The sequence below is a fragment of the Pleurodeles waltl genome, chromosome 8, assembly GCF_031143425.1.
Source record: "Pleurodeles waltl isolate 20211129_DDA chromosome 8, aPleWal1.hap1.20221129, whole genome shotgun sequence".
Classification (NCBI taxonomy): domain Eukaryota; kingdom Metazoa; phylum Chordata; class Amphibia; order Caudata; family Salamandridae; genus Pleurodeles; species Pleurodeles waltl.
In genome coordinates this window covers 54,503,651-54,512,994 of record NC_090447.1, presented here as the reverse complement: position 1 = coordinate 54,512,994, position 9,344 = coordinate 54,503,651, and positions in this window count along the sequence as shown.

Genomic DNA, 9,344 nt, shown 5'->3' with positions numbered 1-9,344 from the left:
TATAATAAAAATATTAATGAGTATTCATGTATTCTGAGTAATGGATCTGCATAGAAAATGTAATAATATGGAGAAAAATAATGCACACATTTGAAAATGTGTACACATAAGTGGCCGTCAATATTCACAAAGTATACTTATTAATGGCTCATTATTATACAATATGGAGCTTATGTTTGATTACTGTAGTAGCACATCATATTGAGGGTTATGCATTATGTATTAGCTTTATTGATTGTAGGCCTTATATTAGAGGAGGTCTTGGCATAGGTGCACAGCCTCATGTCAAGCTGTATTTCTAAACCGATCAATAAAATGTTTGCTTAGAGAATTAAATTGTGATATTCCACTGTGCTGATTAAATGTGCTTGTAGCTAAAAGTCTTTTCTCATGAGAACCGATTGCTAGAAGATGCTGTTCCTGCTAAATGTAACAGTATGAGTGTCACATGTGTAAGACTGCCTTTCTCAGGAGAAGAACAATTGAGACACTGACTGTAGTATAAGCTGCACAAATATTGTTACCCAACGAGCCGGATGATGAGGACATACAAGAGGAGCCAATCAGCGACGTGAACTGAGTACTAGTACAAAGTATAGATTTTATGTTTTAGTTTTATTAGACAAAGTGTGAAAATGTGATCCCTTGACCAATAGGGACTTGGAAGTAGTTTTAGGAAATTTAACTTAACCGGACTACACTGAGAAGAAGTTGACAATGTGCTTTCGCCTTCTGTCACTGCTGTTACTTTATTGAGTATCTTGACAAGAGACGTGTTTAACTTTACTGTTTAAAGACTTTGGCCCTCATTACAACCCTGGCGGTCTGACCACAGCGGTACAAACAAACAGTCTGGCGGTTACTGGCAACAGACAGGCAGAAGACAATGTACCGCCCACACTATTATGAGAGGCCAATCCGCCACCTTTTCCGGGGCGGAACCACCGCGAACAAAAACACAGCGGAAACAGGACTTGGAAGGGAAAACACTAACCTCTCCATACCCCACGAGGAACCAGGACGCCATGGAGCCAGAACTCCAGATACTCCCTGCAATATTTTTCCTGCTCCCCTACCAGGAGCACGAACGACGGCGGCGACGACCTTGGTGAGTACTGCACCGACAACACAGGGGAGGGTGGAGGGAAAAGAGAGTGACACACACATGCAACACCCCCACCCCCACCCTCACCCAAAACAACATACACACCAATACATGCTGCAACATTAGATTTACACCCCTCAACCCTCCCTGGAAGAACGCAATGACAAAAGGAAATGATTGTAACAATTGTAATCAATACAAATCCATTAGTCAAAACTTGAAATACAATATAAACAATTATGTACACCAACTATACAATTCCGGATAGTACACCATTCATAGTCCGTGGACCACTGAGCCCAAACTGCATGGGCGAGGCCCACACTCGATACCTGACTGGAAACGGAGAGAACACTGCAGGGGCATCAGATTGAAATGAAACAGGCACCTCAGAGGAAGGGAAGGAGGGCACCTCAGCCGGATGAGTGTACAACGCCAGCTCCACGAGGGGGCTCCATGCCCATTGATGTATCCTGGGGAGTGCAAAGCCACAGTCTCTCAAGTCTCTCCAGTGGGTGGGTTGCCCACTGCTTTATTCTGGGGAGTGCAAAGCCACAGTCACTCAAGTCTTTCCAGTGGGTGGGATGCCCATTGCTGCATCCTGGGGAGTGCAAAGCTACAGTCTCTCAAGACTTTTCAGTGGGTGGGTTGCCCACTGCTGTATCCTGGGGAGTGCAAAGCCACAGTCTCCCAAGTCTTTTCAGTGGGTGGGATGCCCACTGCTTTATCATGGGGATGACAGCCATGTCTGCTGTGGTGCCACTGGCTCAGGATGTCACGGGCCACTGGCGGTGCTGGCGGCAGTGTCAGTAGCGGCGGTGCTTGCAGCGGGCTCTGTGGCATTGGTGCTGGCGGCGGGCTCTGTGGCATTGGTGCTGGCGGCGGTGCTGGTGGTGGGCTCATTGACTGCGTTGGTAATGGCGGGCTCACTGACTGCGGTGCTGGTGGCGGTCTTTGTGGCGGCGGTGCTGGTGCCGGCTCAGTGTCTGCGGTGCTGGCGGACTCAGTGTCTGTGGTGCTGGTGGCGGGGTCACTGACTGCAGTGCTGGTGGCGGTGTCTGTGGCGGCGGTGCAGGTGGCGGTCTTGTCCGCCGTGCAGGTTGGCGTAGACGTGGACCTGCCTTTGATTTTCTGGCCCTTCCCCACCTTGGATGGTGGCGCAGCTGTCTTGCCACTTTCCAATTTTGTTTTTCCTGAGCCCTTGGTGGCAGGTGTTTTCGCCTTCTCCCTCCGGGAAGTGGGCACCTTTTTCAGTTTTGGAGGTGGGGGAATGTCCTTGCCCTCGCTCCTTGGTACACTGGCAACCCTGTTGCTTGGCGCACTCCAAAATCCCGCTATTGCTGGCCCCACTGTGCCCGGTGATGTGGTGGCTGAGGTGCTGGGTTGGGACCTGGAAAGGCAGGCCCTAGGGGACGGATGGGGGGGAGGTGTAGGAAGAGGTCAACATTGGATAGGAAAAGCTTTTTGGACACACTGGGACGGGTAGATGGAGGGGGTTTGGGAGTGGAGGAAGAGGTAGTGGTTGTAGGAGGTGTACGTTTGCTGACTTTGGGTGAAGGTGCATGGGCTGTAGGCTGTTGTGAGGTGGATGGCTGTTGGGTGGGTGTGTGACTGCGTTTGTATACTTTGGGAGGAGGGCTCACAGACACACTGGGAGAGGACACAGGGGATGTGTGAATGGAAGTGAGGGTGGTGAGTGCACGTGAGCGGTGTGTGGTGATGGGCGTGCTGGTGATAGAGGTAGTGGCTGAAGATGTAGTGCATGCAGGTGTGAGTGGAGACGAGACAGGGAGGGAGGAGGGAGATGTGGAGGAGGGGGACACAGTGGAGGCAGTGTATGTTGGTATGTCTGCATGGGTATCATGCTTGTGTAAGTGCCTGTGGGATGTGTGGTGCTTATGCGTGCCTGAGCCACCCTTGTGTGTTGAGGTGTGTGCATGCTGGTCTGATGGTGTGCTTGGGATAGGCTGAGGTACAGGGGATTGGGTCTGGGTGGAGGAGGTTGGAGGGGGGAGGCTGGACACAGGGACAATGGCTGCCATCAGTGCAGAGGCCAGAACCTGAAATGCTCGCTGTTGGGCTGCCTAGCCAGAATGAATGCCCTCCAGGTATGCATTTGCTTGTTGCAACTGCCTCTCTACACCCAGGATGGCATTCAGAATGGTAGACTGCCCAACAGTGAGGGATCGCAGGAGGTCAATAGCCACCTCACTGGGGGCAGCAGGGCTGACTGGGGCAGGGCCTGAGGTGCCTAGGGAGAAGGGTGGGTATCTGGGTGAGCGGCCACGGGACACACGCTGAGGGGCTGCTGGGAGGGCAGTGCTGGTGGGGGGGTGGCGGCTGTACCTGTAGATTCAGTGGGCACAGAGGAGCCCGCCACCACAAGGGAGCTCCCATCAGAGGAGGAGTCGGTGTCGCTGGTATCTGCTCTTGTCTCTTCCGTGGAGCTCCCCTCACCCTCCGCTCCCACTGGTGACTTCAGACTCTGTTGTCTCGCACTCCATGGCCATGTGGGATCCAGCTCCCTCCTACTCCGGTGGCACTGCTCCTCTGCCTGATGATGCTAATGCACACAAGAACAGGGAGACCACAAAAAGTGGGGGGGGAAGAAAGAAGAAAGACATGTTCAGTGCATGCAATACCACTACCGTTGGCAGACACTACAGACACAGCAGCCCTCAGCACTACACCATGCACTTAGAGTTCCCTAATTAATCACAGGGACATCGGGTACAAGGCCTATGCCTGAATGCTGCACACATGGAAGTCACAGGAGCCTGACTAGGTGTAGATGGCTATTACCACTGGTGGGGTTGGGGTGCCACATAGCCTGCCTCACAAAGGGTCCTTGCCTACAAAGCTCGCCCTGGCCTAGGGTAACCCACTGCCCACGTCCCCCACCCAGACACCTCATAATGCGCACAGAGTCGGGTGGATGTGACGGTACTCACCCCCTTGTGGCTGCTGTGATGCCCTCAAGCACCCATCCAACTCCGGATACGCCACCACCAGGATCCAGAACATCAGGGGGGTCATGGTGCGATGGGCACCCCTCCCACCTTGGGAGGCCATCCCCAGCTGGGCCTCCGCCATCTTCTTGCTCCAGCAGCGAATGTCCTCCCATCTTTTACGGCAGTGGGTGCTCTGTCTGTGGTGGACCCCCAGGGTCCGGATGTCCTTGGTGATGGCACGCCAAATATCCTTCTTCTGGTGAGCGCTGACCTAGAGGAATAGTAAAGAGGAAAAGGATGATCTTTAACTGTCCGGACCGTCACAGTCATTGGCCCACGTTTCCACCCTTGCCCTGACGCACATACACTCACTGTCCCCTCATGCAGGTCTCAGTCCCCCCCAATGTATCTTCCAGCCACCCCACACCAGACATGCATTGCCCATACAGCATGCTCACAGTGTACTCACCTGTTTGTCTGGAGGACCATAGATTAGTGTGTACTGGGGGAGATCCCCATCCACTAACTTCTCCAACTCCTCTAAAGTGAAGGCAGGGGCCCTTTCCCCAGACACATGAGCCATTGTCGCTTCCATACTGAGGTCACAGCAGCACTTGCAGTGTAGGTCCTCTCCTGTCGAATGTCAGGTATCAAGTGAGTGAACAGACAGAAAATGGCAGTCACGTCCACAGCGGTGCGTACCGTCACCACCGTCGTACATCATCATTGGCTCCTGAGTTCCATAGGGTCCAATGTTAACCAATGCAGGATTGCACTGCGGTCTTCGACCACCTACCGCGACGGTGTACAACGCCAGCGCAGTTACCTCATATTCCCTTGTCCCACATTACAGGTCAGGCAGCCGCCATTTCAGGTGGCCACATGACATTATTTTTAAATGCGTCACACCTATCTAGGGCTTGCTTACACACAGTGACAGGCACATTGCGGATTGACAAATGTGTGCACTAAATTCTTTTTTTAATACCTCAGTGTTGGCTGACTCTGTGCTCGCTGTTCTCGTCCATAGGGCACGTCTGCTGGGGCAGGTGAGGAGATGGCGGCATTCTCCGGCGTACAGACCGCTGGTGGACCTGTCGACAATGGAAGACAGACACATCATTATCACTTACAGAATTGATTGTGCCACAATCCAGGAACTGTGTGCCCAGATGGAGCCAGACCTGATGTCAGCTATCCGCCATCCCACAGGAATCCCCCCTCTAGCGCAGGTCCTGTCAGTACTCCATTTCCTGGCAAGTGGGTTTTTTCAAACAACAGTGGCCATTGCATCAGGGATGTCCCACCCTATGTTCTCAAACGTGTTGTCCAGAGTGTTGTCTGCCCTGCTGATACACATGCGCAGCTACATCGTTTTCCCTCAGGTGGAGGATTTGCCCACAGTGAAAGGTGACTTCTATGCCCTGGGACATATCACCAACATCATAGGTTCCATTGATGACACACATGTGGCCTTGGTACCCTCCCGCAGGAGTGAACAGGTGTACAGAAACAGGAAGAGCTACCATTCGATGAATGTGCAGATGGTGTGTTTGGCCGACTAGTACATCTCCCATGTGAACGCCAAGTTTCCAGGTTCAGTGCATGACACTCACATTTTGAGGAATAGCAGCATCCCTTATGTGATGGGGCAACTCCAGAGGCACTGTGTGTGGCTAATAGGTGAGGACAAGGACCCTATACCGTGTGAATGATTGTCTGGGTCTGGGGTTGTCCCTAAGGGTTAGTGTGTATCTAACAGTTGTCCCTAGACATTTGCAGGTGACTCTGGGTACCCCAACCTGTCATGGCTACTGACCCCAGTGAGAAATCCCAGGAAAAGGGCAGAGGACCGCTACAATGAGGCACATGGGTGAACTAGGAGAGTGATCAAAAGAACCTTCGGCCTCCTGAAGGCCAGATTCCGATGCCTCCATATGACAGGTGGTTCTCTCTACTACTCACCAAAGAAGGTGTGCCAGATCATCGTGGCCTGCTGTATGCTGCACAACCTGGCTCTGCGACGACAGGTGCCTTTTCTGCAGGAGGATGGTCCAGAAGGAGGTCTTGTGGCAGCTGTGGAGTATGTGGACAGTGAAGAAGAGGAGGCAGAAGAAGAGGATATCGACAACAGAAACAACGTGATCCAGCAATACTTCCAGTGAGATACAGGCAAGAAGACATCACTGCCTCCTATGTATGGACCCTGACTTATCACTTTGCCTTTCCATTTCACAGATGTGGGTCCCACTGTGTGACCTCTGCTATAGTACCTCCTGGACTAGAGCTATGTGACATAGGTATGTTGTAGTACAATGGACATTGCTATTTTCCTTAGTTATAGCAAATACACATTTGTGAAAGCACAGACTGACTCCAGATTGTTTTGTGATTCAAGGGTGTTTATGTAAGTGCAAATTAGTGGAGGGGGTTGATAAATGGTCAGGGGTGATGGTGGCGGAATGTCCATGGCAGAGTCCAGTTATTTGTCTCACAGGTGCATTGTCCAAAGGGGCATAGGAAGTGGAGCTAGGGCAGTTTAAGGATGGACAGGGTGATGAAGTGGGACAGAAGGATGACATTCAGGGTGGTCTCATTTCTTGGCGGGGGTCTTGGCATTGTTCTCTGTCTTTGTCCTGGATCTCAGGGACCGTTTGCGGGGTGGTTCTCCATCTGCAAGGGGTGGGGTGCTGGTGTCGTGGTCCTGTGGCGGTGCCTCCTGTCCACTAGCGCCAGCGGAGGTGGTGGGCTGTTCATCATCGAGGCTAGTGTCAGGTGCCCCTTGTTGTGCCACAGTGTCCCTCCTGGTGTTCACATGGTCCTTCAGCACCCCTACAATGGTGACCAGGGTGGTGTTGATGGACTTGAGTTCCTCCCTGATCCCCAAATACTGTTCCTCCTGCAGCCGCTGGGTCTCCCGGAACTTGGCCAGTACCGTTGCCATCGTCTCCTGGGAATGATGGTATGCTCCCATAATGTTGGAGAGGGCCTCGTGGAGAGTGGGTTCCCTGGGCAGATGAGCCGGGCTGGTCAACTAGATCAGGTTGGACAGAGCTGCTGTCATCACTGTGTGCCGCTTCTGTGGGGGGAGTGGACACGTCTGGCACCTCCTGTCCGGTGACGTTGGGTAGGGGTCCTGCAGGGGTGCAAAGGCATGATTATTGCATCTGTGTGTGCCATTGTGTGCAATTGGTGGGTGTCCCTGTACCCCAGTGCTTACATTCTGTCTAGGACCTTGTGTGATATTTGGTTTGGGGATCTGTGAGGGTATCTGTAGTGGACATGCTTTGGTGATGGGTGTCCATGCTTTGGTGTTGCATGCAGGGCTTGGTGTTGGGATGTGTGGTTTGTGATAGTTGGATGTATGTGAGGTGTTGGAGTGATGGGGGTGAGGGTGAGGGTGGGGGCATGTGATAGCATGCAGGTAGGATGTGGGATGTAATAGTTAAGATTTGACTTACCAGAGTCCATTCCTCCTGCTACTCCTGCGAGGCCCTCAGGGATGCAGTATAGCCAAGACCTGCTCCTCCCATGTTGTTAGTTGTGGGGGAGGAGGTGGGGGTCCGCCGTCAGTCCTCTGAACTGCAATCTGGTGTCTTGAGACCAGGGAACGCACCTTCCCCGTAGGTCGTTCCACCTCTTCCTGATGTCATCCTGTGTTCTTGGATGCTGTCCCACTGCGTTGACCCTGTCTACGATTCCGCGCCATAGCTCCATCTTACTAGCAATGGAGGTGTGCTGCACCTGTGATCCGAATAGCTGTGGCTCTACCCGGACGATTTCCTCCACCATGACCCCGAGCTCCTCCTCAGAGAACCTGGGGTTTCTTTGCGGTGCCATGGTGTGAAGTGGGTGATGTGTGAGGTGGTGTGTGTTGTGATGTGTGAGGTGATGTGTTTGTGTGTGTTGTGTGAGGTGCGAGGATGTTGTGTGAGTGATGGTGTTGTGTGCCTGTGGATGCTAGTTTGTTGATGGTGGTGTCTCTCTGTGTGCTTCTTTCTCAATTTTTGTTGTATGCGTTTGTGGGTGATGTGGGTGTGTGTTTTATAGTGGTTTGGGTGTGTGGGAGTGGTGTGTGTATGTGTATCAGGTGTGTATTTTGAATTGTCCAATGTGGTTGTGTTTTGTAAATGTGTGTGTATTTTGAGTGCGGAAGTGGGTACCGCCAATGGAATACCGCGGTTGAAAGACCGCTGCGTGGATTAGTGGGTCGTGATAGTGTCGGTTTTGTTATCGCCAGATTATCACTGACCTTTGGTGTGGCAGGTTTGTGTGGGTGTCTAGATTTTGGCAGATTCTGGCAGATTCTGGCCTGTGGGTCGTAATAGCTGTAGCGGATTTCCACGGCCGGAGCGGTGTTTTGGTGGTCTTCTGCGCGGCGATAAGCGGGATTTACCACCAATGTTGTAATGAGGTCCTTTGTGTTTTCTGAACTTTGAGGCTGAATCCTGATGTCTTGCTGACTGAATTGATGTCCTGATGATGAAGACTGTCTTAGCTTGCCGATCCATTTGAGGAGAGGTATATTAATACTGATGTGTTTCTTAAGACTATTTGCTTTTTCTTTCTAGGTATCAACCGCACTATTTTAATAGAGCCATAGTTAGATGTTTTCCAAATTTGTGTTTACTAAATTGTTTTGCATGAAGCCCAACATGCTGACGCTAATCTGGTGTTAAAGAAGGATTCCTCACTAATGAAGTTCACTATATGGAGTAACATTTGGGCCCATATTCATACTTTTTTAGCGCCGCATTTCCGCAGATTTTTGATGCAGAAATAGCGTAAACTTCCAAAATACAATTGTATTTTGCACGTTTGCACCGTTTCTGGGTCAAAAAATGAGGCAAATGCGTCGCTAAAAAAGTATAAATACGGGCCTTGATGTCTTTTCTTTGCTGAAAATGAAATGATGTGATATAATTTGTGCAAAAGTTCTTTTTAACCAAATTGCACTGTAATCTTACAATGTGAAGTGGTTTAAACTTTGTTTCTGTATGCTTATCCTTGGAATTGAGATTATCTTACATGACATTAGCATTGTTGATGTAGGGAAATAAATATTCTAACTTTTACTAAAGGTGTGGTTATTCGTGACTGAAAGGACATGTTGTGTGACAATTACTGACTTCAATTGATTGCTAATGCTATTGATTATCATTGATCATTGATGTATTGATTAATTTTTGATTATTGATCTGCATGTACTGAAGTTATGGTGGGAACATCTTAATTGCGAGTCAAAAGGTTCATTGATGTATTCGCGTCCACTTGTAAGTTTACTTATT